This window comes from Aptenodytes forsteri, unplaced genomic scaffold (genome assembly GCF_000699145.1).
Source record: "Aptenodytes forsteri isolate BGI_AS27 unplaced genomic scaffold, ASM69914v1 Scaffold143, whole genome shotgun sequence".
NCBI classification, from domain to species: Eukaryota; Metazoa; Chordata; class Aves; order Sphenisciformes; family Spheniscidae; genus Aptenodytes; species Aptenodytes forsteri.
The window spans coordinates 3,131,074-3,149,423 of NW_008794951.1; positions in this window are offsets into that span (position 1 = coordinate 3,131,074).

Below are 18,350 nucleotides of genomic sequence, written 5' to 3' on the forward strand. Positions count from 1 at the left end.
GTGCTCAGAGGCTTGTCTTGCATGTTCTGTAAAAGAACTAACTGGATATTAGAAAGATAATAATGACGCTGTTCTGTGAAAGCTTTTATTTTCACTTACATTGCAGAAGCATCCAGAGCTGCGAACCACGAGCAAATTCTCCTTCTACTAAAGCCCACAAAACAACAGACAATTCTCGCCAGAAAAGCGCCCTGTGCTGACAATGGAAAAGGAAAAGATAAGAATAGAAACATAAGGAGCAGAAATTGCCCAAGGTCACGTGGGTGTTCATATTAATGAAAGGTTTGCAACTAGATCTTACAATTTCCACTTGGGTGGTACCCCGTAAGCTGCAGTGTTGCATTCTGCTGAGCATCCTACTGCCGTCCTTTGCAACTCCTGAAGATTAGCCATGTTATTCTAGGTGTTCTGAATACTTACCTCAAACGCTGAAAAACCTTTCCTAAGAAACCCTGAAAAAGTCCCATGCAACCAAACCTTCCACGGAGAGGCCTCAAAGTTGACGTATTTAAAACAATGGAACCACATATAGCCTACCTGTTCTGCAACAGCTCCCACTGCTGACCCAATATATACACAAATGGGTGGGAATAAGCTACAGCATGCAATGAATTGCCTTGGTCTAATCACGAGTTCATTCTGTTAAAAGTGTCGCATTATGCAACCTCTATGGTTCAGATCTCAGTACTACAGGTAGAGGCTGATGCAAACTATTCCAGTTAATGAAAATAGGGCTGTTCTTACAAGCCTGCTGGATGCGAGTTAGGATGACTAAGGCTGTAGCATGCTGTGAACTTAGAATCTGACTCTTAAACTGTGTGGTATGCTGCATGAAAGCCTGTGATGTCTCAGTAATTGCCAGAACAAGTAATTGAGTTTTCATATTCTGAGCTAACCCTGCCTGAGGATTTTAATACTCTGCAATTACACAATCCCACCTCTTCTCCCCAGACCCTAGGGATTTGACATGATTTAAATCAAGTTAAAGGTTATACTCTGCCCAGAACAACCCTAAGCCCCACGTAAACTGATAGGAATCATAATTCAGACTTTGCCACACACACATTCAGTGAGTCACAAGATTTCCCCCCACCATACCCACTGCCAGATCATGAGATACTATTTCATTTAACAGTGCAGCACAAAGCTCAAATCAGATGTCACCAATTTCTGCTGTCCCCAGAAACATTCTACTTTGCTATAAGAAAGTAAAACGAATATCTAAACCTGGGAAGGTAGACAGTACATTAGGGGAAAAATATTCAAGTCTATATGCAACATATGCAGACCTGGGCAAAGGTTTTGTCTTCCCTGCAACACAGTCTCATGTCAGACAAAGGCTGACAGATACATGAGGCTTGTTCAGTGGAATCCAGAGGAATTTTGACACTAACGTCAAGAGGAGTGCAATCCTACCTGAAGACCCGTATGTCAGCAGAAGGGAAGCACCCTTCTGTGAGTGCTTCAACATGATTGCTTTTCCGTTTCATTGGAGACGTCTGTACCTGCCTTTCACCGAGCATCTCACCAGTTAAAATGACCAGCTTCCCAGGACAACTTTTTGTACTGTTTGTATTGGGACTGCTCCAAAATCAGGTTAGGTTTGTTGGAGTGTTTGTTTTTTAAAGTTAGGCAAATTAAAGAAATATTAAAGTCCTACCTTGAGTTACAGGCAGTGAAGCAGCATAACTTATGTCAGTAATATCAAGTTATATCCAAGTCTTAACTGTGAGCGATGGAGTTATAAGGAATGGCTGTCTACTGAAAATCTTCATATATTCCATAGGATTATCTTTTGACACTGAATGAATTCCTGGCTCAGAGAGGTTCTTTGCCATCATCTCTGAAGGGCTCAGGTTATATGTCTGTCTACTCTGACAGGTAGCACAGCACAGTGGGAGCAGATCTACAGAGTAAAACATGTGGTGCTAAAGATCCAATATTTGCATCATTCACATTTCTGAGATTCCCCTTCAGACCAAATCTAGTTGATCCCACAGACCAACATGCCCATTGGTCATTGGAACATATTAGATGCAATCCTAGATTGCATTCTGCAGTTCAGTTTCATCCAGAAGAAATCCAGGTTATATACTCCAAGACTGCCTCACGATGCAAACAGAGGTACTCTAAGCAAGGACGGTTGGGAGATAAATTTCAAAAACACTGTTAATCCAAGCTAAAATGCTAATGTAGAAAAGAACATTTGCTCTCCCTGCTGCAAATGCTTACAAAATATGCAGCCTACCTGAACTTTGGATACCAATTCTTGCAAGAGGCAAGAAAAGTACAGAGCTAATGGGGTTCCTGAGCCTCCAAGTTCTCCTGGGAGGCACAGGTTTTGACTCCTAACAAATTTCTCCTGTGTTACAGTAACTCTCAGACCCCAGCAGAGGAGATCCTGTTTCAGCTGAGTGACAGCCATGGAGATTGTACAAATGGAGACCTGACCAGGTTTGATTGTAGGAGGTGCTGAATCACAACCATCTCTCACAGATGATTCACAAATGCAGAACAAATTCTTCAACGCAAACAGGATGCAGTTAGTGTTTTGGGATCGAGATATATCTTCCAGCAATACAGTTATCTCAGCAATGTCTTCACAAAACAAAAAGATCATTCCACAAGGTGCTGAAGTACACAAGACCCTCAAGCTAAGGCTAAAATTAAATCTCAATCCAACATGGAAAACTGGGCACATGCTTCCTATAGGGAACAGGATCTACAGTGGTCCAAAGCTTGGATGTAATCCAGAAAATCTTCCCAGAGGGAAGCTTTTTCTCTTTCTTGTTCTCTTTGCTATGAAGCATTTCCCCTGGGAGCTGCTCTGTACAGAGCTCTAAGTCAGCTTTCAATTTAAAAGTGCTCCCAGTGACAGAATCGTGGTGCAGGCAGAGCTTAGTGTCTGTGTGCAGACAGCCCCCTCACAGGGTAAAGCCACTCCAGTTAAATTATTGGCAATTAGTGGCATGGAAAGAGAACAGCCCCTGCACAGTGTTAAAAGCCCGTGGGTCTTCTATGGTCCATTTTGAAAGACATGCATCTGCTTTAGAAATCCTTGAGCTGCCCATGTTTAGACAGCAAGATTGGGCCCTAAAAGTTTATTCATTCATGGCTAAATATTTCCATAAAGGTATATAAATGATGACAAATCTCTTCTGTTAGCAGATTTAATTATGAGTTTTACATTAATAAAGCCTCGGGCTTTTACTGATACAAGTGGCATTTCCTAGCATGCATTTGAATTAGAAAGTGCAGAAAGAATAGAACTTAATCTTTGAAGTTAACTAAATGGCCAGCAAAAGTTCCTGTTTCCCACAGCATGCTGTAAAGTTTTTGATAAATTATGAAAAACAGCTTTTTATGTCCAACTCGTACATTGGCATTTGAACCGACTTTAAAGCATCTCAGAGACCAGCTAATCCAGCAAAGCCACCAACTTCACCTCTAAGTAAACATATGCAACTTTGCATGATGTGGAAACAGTCTGCACCTCACATTAATGGAGATAGATGTGGCAGCCTGAGAGCCTTTAATAACGACCTGGGCTCTAGGAAAATCCAGCTGCACAGCTCCCAAAGTACATGCTGTTCTCAGTTCTTGCCTCTAACACACTTTCCAAAAAGACCCTGGTTAGGATATCCCCGTTTCCAATATAGGTTTACACATACATTTCCTAAAAATATTTTTGTAACTGATTAGGAGATAGGACAAAATAGGACTCCACTGGGACTAAACACACCCACCCAAAGATACGAGATGCCAAGTTAAAGTTCGCAAGTCCAGTTCAGGCTGACCGAGAGTTGAACCTGTAGTATGCCAAATCAGTGCCTTAACAACTAGTCTATTGTTATTTCCAGCTTTACCCCAAAGCTTTCCCATACTCCAGAAAACCCACCAAGTTTAAACTTAATTAGAAATGGCAGGTTGCCATGAAGTAAACAATGAAAAATCTTCCTGTTAAAAGGTTCTGGACAAGCTTTAGTCTGACATCTACATGGGCAAACACTCCCGCCTGTGGCAAGCTGTACTGAAGCCCACAAATATTAATAGAAACACGAGTGCAGGATCAAGTCAAAAGATTCCCATTTGTCAGAGACTGGAAGGTCCTTGTGCATCATAATGAGTCTGGCCAAAGTGCTGGTCTGCTCCCTTCCCCTGAAACTTGCTCTGAGGGATCATGGGACCCCTCACTTGGCAGTCCTTGGCTGACTGATCACTACCTTCAACACTGTGGTTCATCTCCCCCCACTCCCACCGGACAGCAGCACCAGGGCCTTCACTTTCATGGCCAGCAAAAGAATACGTGTTCTATACCCCCTCATCCTCGTGCCAGCTACATCCTTTACTAGGAACTAATCTTTAGCTGGCCTCCAGCTGGAGCCTTCTCCCTGCCCGATACTGGTCTCCTTGATGCATTTATAGGCAAACATATCCCCTTCTTGGCCTTTGTTATACTATGCTAAGCAAGCAAGCCAACCTCTTCTAGTCTCCTCTCATAAAGTAAGCTCTCTATTTTCCTTATCACACTAGCAAGCTTTCTTTGCACCAGTTTATTTTCCTTGGACATGGGTCATCAGAACTGTACACGATATTCCAGAAGAGATCAATTCAGGTCCTTGTTTTATGCTCTCCACTGGAAGCAGCTCTCACTGATACGCTCCAGTTCTCTCCGCTTCCAACCCCTCAGCCTCCTGCAGGCTCTCCATTCCCATTTTCTTCACTGCTATCACTCCTGTCCCCCCCGAATGCAAAGCCAGCAGCCCCCACTTCCACACCCAAGGCACAGGTCTCTGGAGAGCAAAGTGAGGTTCTCGGGGGAGGCAAGACTCAGCCAGCATTCGCCATCCTGCAATAGCTGGGGACATTGGACAGGACACAGGTGGCGGAGTCCTGTCCCAGCTGGAATTCTGCAGTGTTTTGAAAGCACAGTCTGGCCACATTTGGGCAAATTTTCCTCATCTAGGAACCTTGACACAAAAGTTGCAACCAGATGATTTTTTTCTTTTTTTACCTTCCCCCCCAAGCATAGAAATACCAAGACAGGTTAAAGGACTGCCCCACCTGTCCCACCTATAACATTTCTAGAGTTTCTTATCCAGAAGACCACTATCTCATTTCTTTCACAAGAAATCTTCCCTTTAATGTTTCATTGGAATTCCTCATCTCTTTCGATTACAACTGGAACTGATATTATTCACCTGTTTAAATTTTAACTAGAATGCTGAAGAAGCACTCTAAGCAACTGTGTAGCAACAAGCACTCTGCAGGCTGTACTCCTGGCACTGGACAGTCTGAGCATGTTGAATTCAAGTCCTATTTACACATTGTTCTATTAGCTGAAAGATTTCACTGGGTAGTGATGGATGGAGTTGCCTGGAAGCCCATTATAATATGCAATGCCTATTATCCTGAAAGTCATACACAGGAGTATGAAGTAACTGTGTTTCATATTGTAATACATGCAGCATACCTAATTTGGAAACAATATATACCTGTTATGTTTGTTTTAACCAGTAGCCTTCATGTAACACAAAATTCAACTCCGCAGTTCAGCAGATGCTCCAAAATTTGGTAATTTTACCCCACCTTCAACTTCAAAAGATATTTTGGGTTTGGCAAAAAGGATTCTAATTAAAATGCTCAGTGCCCTTCAAATCAGACTTAAAAAAATCAGGACTTAATGAGATTATACAATTAAAGATGCTAAAAAACTGCATATATTGTGCAAAAATTGCCATGTTCTATGGTTGTAGTCTTCTGCTGTCGATGGGAGCCTTCACTATGCTTCAGTTGTCCCATTAAGAAACATATATTAATTGAACTATACAAGTCCTTGGTAAAAATACTTATTTACAAATTCAGGAAATACTGAAAAGCATGCAGAACTATTCTATGCTCCTCATGAATACTATTTAGCAATACTGTATGTCATCCTGTCACAAAAAAACCCTACAGAGCTTCAAATCAACAGCACGTATTTACAGGTCTGTAATTCACATTTTTTTTTGGTGGGAAGATGCAAGGTCACAGAGGGAATTTCATTATGAATGAGGAAAAAAAGGCTTTTAAATCAAGCACTATTTCATTGAAGGAGACTGTTCTTTTCAGATACCAAGTCCCAGTTTGGAAAGCACATTTTTCCTATTGCAGTGAAAAGCCAGAATCGAATGTTGACTTAAATTAATGCAGCAGGGCAGTCAGTAACACTGCGCTAGTTAAACACTGACATCTACAGTCGTGTCTTGGGAAAAAGATTGTCTCTGGAGTAGGATCCAACAGAGTCACCGGCACCCTTTGGAAAGCATCGCCCCGTATTCACGCTCCAGCAGGCATGTCCCATTCATAACTAACTGGTGCGAAACTCGCTGTGCAGATTAAGGATTACGCCATGACAACAGACCTGCCAGAATTACTCTTTGTTATTAACAATGAAAGGATAGGCACACGCAGAAGAACAATACTGCTATCAGGAGGCAGGAAATAAAACACAGGTCGCAAAACCAGGCCCATGGCTTAGTTTTTCAATGCCACTTGAACATCCATAATTTCAGCTGAAGTTTGCTCTGTGCTGGCACTCTGATAAGAAGAGGAAACACCTTGCAGTTTCTACTGCTCCCAATGGGTAGTGGGGTTTTTAATTACACTATTAATTAGACCAGTAATTGCAGCGAAAAGGAAAAAAGTTAATTTGATAACTTATATAGTACCTGAGCCACACACTGCCAACAAACAAAACTGGATGACAGCTGTAAGTTTAACAACATTTCATGCTAAAGAAGAAAAAAGAATAACATTTACAGGCAGAGTGCATCTTTAAATTAGATGATTAACACTAGCTCGGCCTTGAATTTTCCTCAGGTGAGACCAGATGCCTGGATCTGCACAAATCCTTCCCAGCTGCATCTCTTTTGTTCTAACTGCTACAGAACAAGCTCTCAAATTTTTAAAATATCCAGGAAAAATAAAGCTCTAAGAAGTCTAGGGCAACAGCTACTCCCAGGCTCTGTGCGTTCATGCCGTGCAGTACCTTCACTCCACTGCCGGATCACTGGCTGCTGCGCCCACAGCCCTCGCCTTGTCACTCCAGCACACTACTGGAAGGATCACGCACCTCAAATTCACTCCTGCTGAACTCCAGTAGCTGACACTGTACTGCTGCTCATCCATGGTCTACATGCACTCAAGCCATCTCTTCATCCATGCATTATAAGATTGATTTTACTAGTCAATGTCCACTCACATTGAAGGGATTGGCCGCACCAAGGATAGTTTTAAACCTTCAGAGATCCACTTCCTTCAAAGTGACCTGAGCTCACTTTATTATGCTCTCTTCAGAGCATAATAAATCTCAGCACACGCAGCAGGGAGGAACAGTTAAGATATCCCTGCCATATACAGAGGGGTACACTCACAAAACGACAGTTACTAGCAGGGAAGGGGAACAAAAATGAGTCTGTATTTCCTATCCGAAAAGGACAAAGCTGTAATTCTTACGTGAAACCTCAACACAACAAAAAAGAGATTGTAAGATAAGCATGAAGGCCAGGAGAGAAGAAAAATGCATGGATGGATGGATGAAGATAATTGAGTAAGCTGTTGTTACAAGTGGCCTCTTACCATGAAGAGCTTAAGCCCTTAACTTCTGCCGAACTGGAGGACATTCATCTATTCTCCGGTAATATTCGCCTCATTAGGGAAGGCTCTGTTTAAAATGCAGCTCTCAGACCCTCAACTTTACTGTTTTTCTCTTGCCTGCTAGTCAAAGGGGGTTTTATTACCTTAATTTCCTCTCAGTTGGTGGACTGGATTTTCCTGACTAAAACGGTCAGGAAATCATCTTTTTACCAGCCTCTTTTCATGCATGTAATCCCAGGCTACTCTGTAACGATGCTCTTGCACATTGCCCTTATGATCGCTGATTAGATGCAGAACAACTATTGCTCTCTTGGCAATTTGCACTCTTCTTGGTAGAGCAAGTCACAGTCAGGTCAACCAGCATCAAAAATATCTAGGTGTTTCAGTTTAGAGCCAGCTCTTCCCTTCCTCAGAAGTGCTTAAACTTGCAACCCCTGTCAGGGTTCACCATCATTTATCCAGTTATCCTACTTTTACTGCCTGATGATAGATCTGGGTTCATAAACACCTTGCCTGAAAACTGTCTTGCAAGTTAAGTGATTTTCCATTCATGGTTTTTGCTCTTACAAGCAAGGGTCTTGCCAGTTGTCACCGAAGATGATTAAATCCTGTCCACCCACATATCCCAACATTGCAATTCAGTCAGCATCCACTGTGCTCTGCACAGGGTTTTGTCCTGTACACCAGTCACTGTAACATCTGGGCTAGATTATGTGGCAGCAGTCCTTGGATGGTAAGCAACGGAGGGATATCAGGAAGGCTCATGGGTAAACGGCTGCAGAGTCCTGGGTTCACAAAGCAAGCAGAGTTAAGAAGCGATCTGCAGAAGGTTGTAAAACCACTGAAATACAAAACTGTGTATTCTCCCGTTCTGTCGTAAGTACACGAGTAACATTTCCATGACCTTTACTACACAGCTCCTGCTGTTCAAGGGTGCAATCCTAAACCTTGCTTTCCGGTTGCTCCCATCTTTTGTCCTGGGGATTGGGCACATCAAGTCCTCTGAGATCAGTAAGGGACAGACCAGGCTGTTTGTGCTGTATTTCAGGATTAATTCAAAGCAGGAATGCAGAATAGAGCTCAAATTTTAGTCTGCTTTCAAGGCTTTGCCTCGCAAAATAATTAACTAAATTTTCCTCATGTCTTACCCAGAATATCACAGACTGGAAAGATAAGAGAGCAAAGAGAAACCAAATTAAAAAAGGCATCTCTTAAAAATTTCTTTGGAATACATTATGGTTTCTCACCCCAACTGCCAGTCGTGATCCCCTTACTCCCTAGTCTCCATGCATGAATCCTCTCCACTGAAAGAAACTCTTAAGTGGAGAAGTCATTTCTGCAAAGTCCTCAAGAAGCTGCAGTTCCTTAGTCTCTCAGTCCTTTCACCCTCAAACAGGGGGACCCAAGCATACCTTTGGATTACATGTGCAAATGAATGATGATGCAAATAGCTGCCTGTAAAATCCAGTTATGGCAGCATTGAAAAGGTTTTATGCAAGACTTCTGGTTTGCAAGAGAAGCAGATGACTGCTTTTAAACTGCCGGTGTACTTTGGATAAAAAACAACCATCTGTTTTGTTTATTTATTTCAATTTTAAGTACTGGAATATTGGTTCTTCAAAGATTTGTGTTGGGTTCAGCTTATTAAAGAAGTTATGCAACTCACTAGAACACTAGCTGAAAGGCAAGTTTCTTTTCAGTATTAATACCAAACCGTATCTTGTCACAGAGAAAGCTATTTTTCAGAGTTTCTCCTTGAAAACAAAAAGTGTCAGCTAAGGCTAGTAGATAGGGAGTGCAATCAAATGACGAGAGGAGGAAAACTCTTAACTGCAAATCCCTGGACTACCTCTATCATCACTCAAAGAAACAAAACATGTATCTGGGTGCTTATATATCACTGTAATTTATTCAGGGGGGTGGCAGGTTTTTACACTTTTATAGTCATAATTATACAATGCTGTATTGCTCTTCAGCAAAAGGATACACAAAGTAAGTTTCAAGAGACCATTACAGAGCTCAAATCTGCTCACAACTAGTGATCTCAAGCCTGTTATTACATCCCTTTCCATTTTTTCCAACATATCAAGTCACACATAAAAACGTTCCCATTAATGGAAACTATGAAAAGGGATAGGATGCAGTGTTTTACCTTGCAAAAGAATTTTGACACTACTCCCCATCCTCCCCTAAAAAAAAGCAGTTTTCCAACTTATAGTATGAGCCATTTCAGCTTTTATTGCAAAGCATTTTCAGGTAGTTTATAGAAGACAAAAGGCCCCAAACTACTTGTATTTTACTACATCTCAAGTTTAATTGGCTGTTCAATCAACTACAGTTGCCAAAAATTGTGTTTTCAAAAATACCAATTTTCAATCAGAAATTAACGCAAGATTGCAGGAGATTTTAGAAACTTAGTTTTCCTGACATTTCCATAAATTATAATTGCTTTAACCATCTCTAAAAGCCAGCAAATCACGCTAGGTGAAGGAATATTATTTTTTTTATGTTATGTTGAAGGCCTTGCTATTTAGAGAAAGAAAAATTCTCAGGCTGCCTCGGATGCCCTGCAGGCATCACCCGCTCTCACTTGACATTTTTTGCAGTGACCGAAGTCGTCCATGCATTTGTCCTTCAAGTCTTATATATCACAGCTAAATTTTCCCTCTCAAATGTTTTCCAGCTCTGGTTTTTGTTTCTTAATTTCCTAACACTAACAAGGCTTCCTCCTGCCCCTGGGTTTTTCACCTGCCCAGCACTGGGCACCTCCATGGACACCTCCCATATCACTTCAAAAAGTAGTCAAAGGAGCAGGGAACACAGATGTCCTTTCACAGATCATACAAACGAGGTGCAACATTACTGGTAAAAATCCTGCTAGCAATTAATTCCATTTCATTTGCGAGACTTGTATTACCAAGTATCTCAGCATATGCCAAACAAGCTATTTGCTCGCAAGGTTGGTGCCTCACCCTCAGCTGGACAGGAGCAATGCTACCCAGCTAACTGGACTAGCCCCAGTACTGCAGCAATTCAGGAGGTGGCACCTGGACCCCAGAGACAACCGTCCTATCGTCTGAATGCAGCAACGCTACTGAAAGCGGAAGGGTAGCGAGAGTGACAGGATGTTAAAATATATTTTGGAACTAGCATGTTGGTTAATAAAGACTATTTTAGCAACAAAATAAAGAGAAAAAAACTGAGCTGGAGGGTGGGATCTAGGATAAGGTCCCTGGGATACTTCAAGAGCGCAGATTACTCATATGTGGATAGGACACACTTGTAGAGACTCACCTCTGTTGGACGTAGAGCAGTTTTCATTATTTGGCCCAGATATATGCATCTTCTAGGATTTGTCAGAGAATGATTGATACAGCAGCTGTATTAGTCTCTCCACATTGCTTCCTTTAGCGTGCGCTTGGGGGTTACATTGTCAGAGCACATACAAACGCAACGCGTAGGAAAGCTGTTATCACTGGGAATACTTTAGGGGAAACACATTAGACTTGGTCCCAAAAACAAGCCCTAAGAAGGGTTACCAGGTAGGGTCTTGCTCAGGATATCTGCCTGAGAAACGCTCTCTGCCTGCACCTAAGTTTAGAAGCACGTAAACCCAGCACAAGGGCCTAATCAGCAGTCAGGGTGTCATCCCAGAGGGCAACATCACCCGTGACTGTGTAGCCAAGCTTGTAACAGATGCGGCAGAAACCATCCCAGCCACCGTATTAACACATCACTGTGATCTGCCAGCAGATGGGTAACACTTCTATTAAGACTCAACAGGATATTTCACATCCCACTGTTATTCTAATAGCATTTATTAAATATGGAGCTCAACAGCCATGAGAAAAAAAGAAAAAATATCCAACTTTGCCTGCATGCTGTAGGATACATTTGGGTTTAAAACAATAAAAAAAAAGTATCTATTGCTGTTTTTCTGAAACTCCGGAAGAGACGAACACTGAGATTACTGGAGCTCTAAAGATGCCCAAGCCCTTCCCACTCTCCTGGGGAAGCTGCCCCAGGGCTGGCTGGTGGAGCTGCCCGGCACAGCCCCCCAGTTCTGACCAGCTGCACCCAACAGGCACAACTGCTAGAGTTCACCTCACCAAAAGCAACAGTAATCTCCAAAATGTTGCTGACGTTGGAGTCGTAACTTCGCCTACTATAAAAAGAGACCAATTATTTTTTAGCAGTGCCATAAAAAGCCTATTCTTTTAATATATGCACATGGACCATTAATAGCTTCTCTCAATTAATCATTTAGTTTCAGTAAACCGATGGCATGATAATGGAAACTCATCTGCTAGTTGTCATGTGTATTTGAAAGACAATGGCAGGCACATTTGGCAATAATACTCCCTATTACTGTTATTGCCATGACTGCTACGTATAGTCAAAAGACATCTTTGAGGCTGCATCAATTTTTAGAGTTTCTGTCAACAAGAAGTGCAAGAGGTTAATTCTGGGACACAGGCAATCTGCCAGACAGGACTGCAATGTCTTCATTGGATCAAGTCACAAACCCTTCCTCACCACATCAGAGCGCACTTTGCCCTTCCGTTATATTTCCTCCTCGCTGGCTGCCCTCTGTACACCAGCGGTTTTCCTCTCTCTCCATCTGCTGAGAAAGTTCACTGACATTTTCCCTGGTTTCTTCTCGTACTAGTGTTTTATACAAATAAAACCCTTTTCAGAACACCTCTCACAGTAAAGCAAAAGTAATAAAGTCTTACCGTATAGATGCATCAAATCCAATTAAACATCATACAGTGATAATATTTTACAGGGATTATTTTCTTAAGTATGACTTTGAAATTTGTTATGAGCAAACAGACTTGCATCCCTAAATTTACCAAATGTTCCTGGAATATGTAATGACTCAGACATTCATTTTAGCATCCATTTGAAAGATGAGGTCTCCATCCCTTATCTTTGAGCACGTTCTTTAATTTGCTAATGGCAATAAAGAGATTTCTCAGACAACATACGCACAAAAAACCCACTTTTCTTCAGTACAGAGGACTGACCACATCAAACACCCAGACTGAATGACACCTGAATGCTACAGTTTATAAATTAGAAGTCAGAAACATGAAGACTCCTAACTCCTCCTCAAGTCCTATCCACTAATATTTGTTATTTTTCTCAATGTTATCTAGTCCTACTGATCAAGACTAAAGAACCGCAGAAGTATTACATACTTCTAAGGTTATTCATCATTTTATGATTCTACTTAGATTTTGAGCCATAATCAAGTCATAAGTGTGTTATGAGCTGTAGCCATATCATCCAAAACCTATGCAATACTGTAACCAAGTTTTGAGTATTTAATATTCAATATAGCAATATAACAATGCTTGGCAGTAAAGAGACTGTACTATGTCATTCAAAATGCCTATATTCTACAATACATATCAATTAATTTCTATGATAAAATCCATCAACTGCTCTTCCCCATGTCACCACTTTGAGACCTTTAATAAACAATTTTTTCCTTGGATAATATATTGAACAAATTGCCACAATCAGGAAACAAAACTGAAGACAAGAAGAGAATGAAAAGAGTAGAAATTCATTTGCAAATCTCGTATAACCACCAAACAAGACACTCATTCACACTCTCCCCTGGCAGAAATATAGCTGTGTTTATAATCTGTCAAATTAATTAAATCAATTATCTATTTTTAAAAAAATGCAGAAGTTCCACTGCTTTTAGAGTCATAGCAATAAACTTGATAAATGCCAACTTCAGTGTTCACTGGCTACCATATCACAAGGTTGGAATCACTCTTGAAAGACTTTGTCCTTTATCATTATTAATCAATTCATAACGTAACTATTTTACATGCACAGACACTCCTCATTTTCTTTATTACTCCTACAACCCAGGTGCTAGAGTAGAGGATAGGAACATGGGGAACTCCTTAGAACCCACAATCATTTGTTCTTTTGTTTGGTTGTTTTTTTAATAATTCAGGCTTTCCGTTCAGAAGTGAATGTTCCCTCAACAATGCAATGTTGACTTCCCTCATTTTTTCCTGTCGTTACATTTTATAATCATCAAGAGCCTCAAGCATCCCTTTCAAAACTGAATTTACTACATTACTCAGACTGTCCATCCATCACTAGCCATCACCTGTTCCCTACAGATGCTGGCATGCTATCTGTCAACGTGCTCTGATGCACGCGGGGGTGGTTGGAGCATAGGGCAGGTGGCACGAGGACAGCCTGCTGAGAGGTGCAGCCTGAGGAGGCAGTTTCCCATCTGAAGCTCAGTGGCCAATTCCCTAGCATCAAGGTGGGAAACCCTGAGAGTACAAAGAGAAACAACAGATTCGTAAGGTGAATTGTTTGGACATTAGAGTTACCATTCTGTGGAGCATGACACAGACAGCATGTAAAATAAATTCACTTTTTTTTTTTGCAAGGGAAATGTTTCCAAAGGAGAGCCAAGCTTGCATGCACAAAGGAAGATATATGGTCCATGTACAGCATTATGCCAATATCCAGGGGATTATGACAGCACTCACAAAATTAGGATGGTCAACAGGTTAGAGGGAGAAAAGCAGAGAGGAAGCTACTATCTGAAGACACCAACTCTTATTCCTCCCCATCCAAGTACACGCACCCCTGCCAGCAGTCTCACTCTACTGGAATACTGGCTTTTCCAGGAAGTCCTAAGCATTGTAGCTTCTCCAGGTGGGCCATCCTTCTTTGCCCCCTCCTCTGGCCAGCTTCTACTGCCTCTTTCTTCTCGCTTCCTTCCATTAACAGAAAAGCAGCAGCTCTGGGCTTTTCAGATGTACATCATTCACCGTTGACTGTGATCCATACACTGAAGAAGTGAGAAATGCAGAAAAACGCAAAAAAAAGCAAAACACCCTCAAAATAGATTTGAAGGGATAAGAAAAACTGGTATCATAAATAATGTAAGATCCAGGGGAGTCAGCCTTAGAAACCACTACACTCTGAGCAAGTTTCCAGATGTACAAGGAGGCCAGGCAATTATGTTCAATTCTTGACTGATTTAATTGGTATGCACAGCAAACCCACAAGACAAACTACAGGCAAAGTTATAATTGCCCTGATTACATAGCTCTACAAGAAGCTTTCAACAAAATAACACGCAGCAGTTTTCCTTTATTTATATCTGCCACTGAAGAACATCATGGACAATCCATTTTTAAAGCCTCCTCTAAAGAAGCTATTATCAGAAGTGAAGAATAATAAAAACAGAAGGTGGAAAAACAGTGATCTAGTCAGTACCCTGAAGTATATCCCATCTGCTTTAATGTCTCTATTTTGTTTTGTTTATGAAGGCTTAGGTTTAAAAAAAATGCCCAACAGTTTTAATGACAAAAATAGCAATTTATGATGTATATTCCTGATGCCATAATGTAGCAGTGAAGATCATCTTTGTTTTTGGAGAGATAAAAAAAATGTTTTCTCTCACTAAACAGGCTCACAAAGGAGGGTTTGCAGCACAAACATTACCCTCTAACTTGAGCTGAATTTCTTCCACTACTGCTGACATAAATGTCAACTTAATCAATAGGTTACACTCACCTGTCAAAGTCTTTCCTACACTTATATTTTATCTTGCTCTTCAGTTGTTAGAGAGGAAGGAAAATGAGCTACCTAAACCGACATAAAGCCAAACACTGCATAAAACCTTTCTCCCGCAGCCTGCAAAGATGAACCTCTCTCCCAGCTGTTCTTCATGCTGGCGTGCAAAGGAGAGGTGCGCAGGACAGCAATGCTTTCACCCCAACCCCACATGCTTCCAGCAAAGGCAGGAGACAATGTTATTCCTTGCAGTTCTTCTGCACTAAGGAAACCCTTTCTCCACCACTGACAAAGGCCTGTTTCATCTCTGGCTCAAGAGCTCTGTCTGCATGTAATAATTCATATGTGCATATGGACCAGTACAGGTATAAACAAACGTGCATACAAACAACACTGAAATCTTAAAATTGTCAAAACTATTATCCATCTTTACCAATGTGTTCCCCAATTGCCAAGTATCCTACACCTCAAATGGAGATGTATTGTGCTAAGAGTCAGTCTTCTCCTGCCGCTTGGGAACTTACCAGCACAAGTGCTGACCACTCCTCTTGCTGATAATATTGGGTGGATGCCTACTTCTTTCAGAGATTCATGATCTTCATATTGAATTATGTATCTTAATTGCTAACTGCATTGTCTGGCCTATTTAATCAGTCTTCGTTAAACACCATCACTTTTACCACTTTAACAGACTGACCAGTGAAATACAGCCTGGTACATGCTGATAGTTTGGAAGTAAATAAAAGGCTAAATGAGACCTGGATCAATATGCAAATTCTGACCCCAGATCAGCAAAGCAGAGAGCTGCACAGCCTGGCCTCCAAACGGAGGAAGGCACCAGCTGGAACATGGAAATCTAGGTGGAAATTCCTGCTCCATCCCAACTTCTGTGCTACTTGGAAAAATACATTTGGCCCATGGGTGATTTTCCCAAATGGCACCTAGGTATTTACTAGAGCTTCCAGGCAGGTCGTTCACTCCCAAAGCCAATAGCAAGGAAACACATAACCTCCTTAGACATTTGTAAATCCACCTGGGTATTGATCTGCATAACTAAGTATCTGAATATAGCCAGTCCTTAGTTTCTCTCCGTCTTGACTGTCTCCCATTGAAATGAAACAAAAGCTGAATCTATGTATTGAGAGAGAGACAGACTGAACCAGAAGCTCTGCTGGCATAAGTCTGGCACACATTTATTTGGCATAAATTTGGTCCAGCAGATTTGTTGCCTCAAAGCTTAAAATAAACTAAAAACAAAGCTGCAGATTCAAAGCTTCACACTTCATCCTTGGAAGCCCAGGGTAGTTCTGGAGAATAGCTGTGAAAGCTACAAATGGCAATAATACATTTTTAATAAAATTGCCGTTTTAAATCATTTGCTTTTAACATCTATTTTGCAAGTCTCAGAGGAAACCAAAAGCCATTTTGTAGCAGCTTCCTCATTTTTATATATTATGAAGAATCTCAAAGATCACTCCAGCTATAAATACGTGTTATGAATGGAGTTTGGTATGGAGGACGATAGCTGTAAAATAATGCCTAGGGTAATGAAAAATTTACTGAGGCTTTGATATAACACTGACAGGCAGAGGCCGAGTGCATTATTTCAGCATCAAGGTAACTTTTCTGTCCCAAGGACAATATTTTACACAGTGATTGCTTGAAAAAACAACCGATACTTCTCTTATTACACTTGTCTGTATTTTTTCCCCCACACCCACATATTGAAATTGCTATAAATCCTATATGCTCAGGGCAACATTACCCATTTCATTTATTTGGGTGACACGCTTCTGAGCACATGCTATTTTTTCCACACTGTTTCCCAATTTTCCAGAAAACTGTGCATATTAGGTTGTTTTAGCCGGTTAAGGGACAGGGGGAAGAAATCAGGAGCTCTCAGCACAGCTGTAATGATCCTGACCCCCAAAGAGACGAAGAACAGTACGGTACACAAAATCAATACACCCTTCAACTGCAGTCACAAATTCTGCATGTGATGCAGGTCCTCTTGCAGCAAATTGCCAGCTGCAAACAGACAGGCTGTTAAACAGCACACACAAGGCACAAGCAGGAATCCTTGTCTATCAAGAGACACTGAGGAAAAAATAAATACATACATATTCTTTTAGCACACCACCTCAGCAGTGCTGTGATTCCTCACAACGTCAGGGCATTACACCAATAAAAGCAGTTTGCTTTGTACCCCAGGAGGAAACATTTCAGACACATGCACAGAGCTCTAGCCTGGCCATTGCTGTGAAGTAGCGCATTGAACAGCTGCGACAGCAAGCGCTTTTAGACAAATTTCCAAACGCAAGAGCCATTAAGGGAAGCTTGGTCAGCACAGCGGTACTGCCAGGAAAGCAGAGAGCACGCTGGCACATGGCACCAACTGGACACTAGCAGCACCCTGCACACTCCAGCTGCACAGTGGAACACTGCTGGGCTCTGCCTAATTCTCCTCTCAACCCGGGAGCTGCAGATAACCTCAGAAAGCTTTCCTCTTGCGGCATTTCCACACAGGAAGGCTTTTCCTAGCTTTGAGCATTTAGCCACCTATAAACCCATTTTCTCTGTTTCCCTTGTGCTAATGCTGAAGCATGCAGAAGTGAAGGATACGTAGCAGGTCTAAGGGGCACTTTCAGAGCTACAGGTTTCTCTGAAAAATGGCTGACAGGCTAGCTGGGAAGATACAAAGCTACACGGGCAGCAAGAGAGCCAATTGTTGCAGTACAGAGCCAGCTGCAGCACGTTACTGTGCTGGCAGGGAGCAGGAGCACTAGAGAGAGTACATGTGCCAAGGTTTGTTATAATTCTGACTGTATTCCAGCCAGGGAGAACAAGTTCCCTTGACTAGGTTTTGCAAAGTTGCCGCCTCTTGAATTTTAGTCACTAGCTTGTTATGCCGTTAGTTTTCAGGCAGACCAATTCCTGTTAGTCCTGGAGAAGTGCAGCTCCTTCAGACAACTCTGAAGAGCCCCTTCGCCTAGAAAAAGTGCTTTAACACATGCATTACTGTGGCACCTAGAACTTGAGTCAGAGATAAGAAACTGGCAAATGAAATGCCCAGAGAAGAGAAATGGACGTAAAGAGCCTATACAGGTCTGCTGGTTTTGGCTGGGATAGAGTTAATGGTCTTC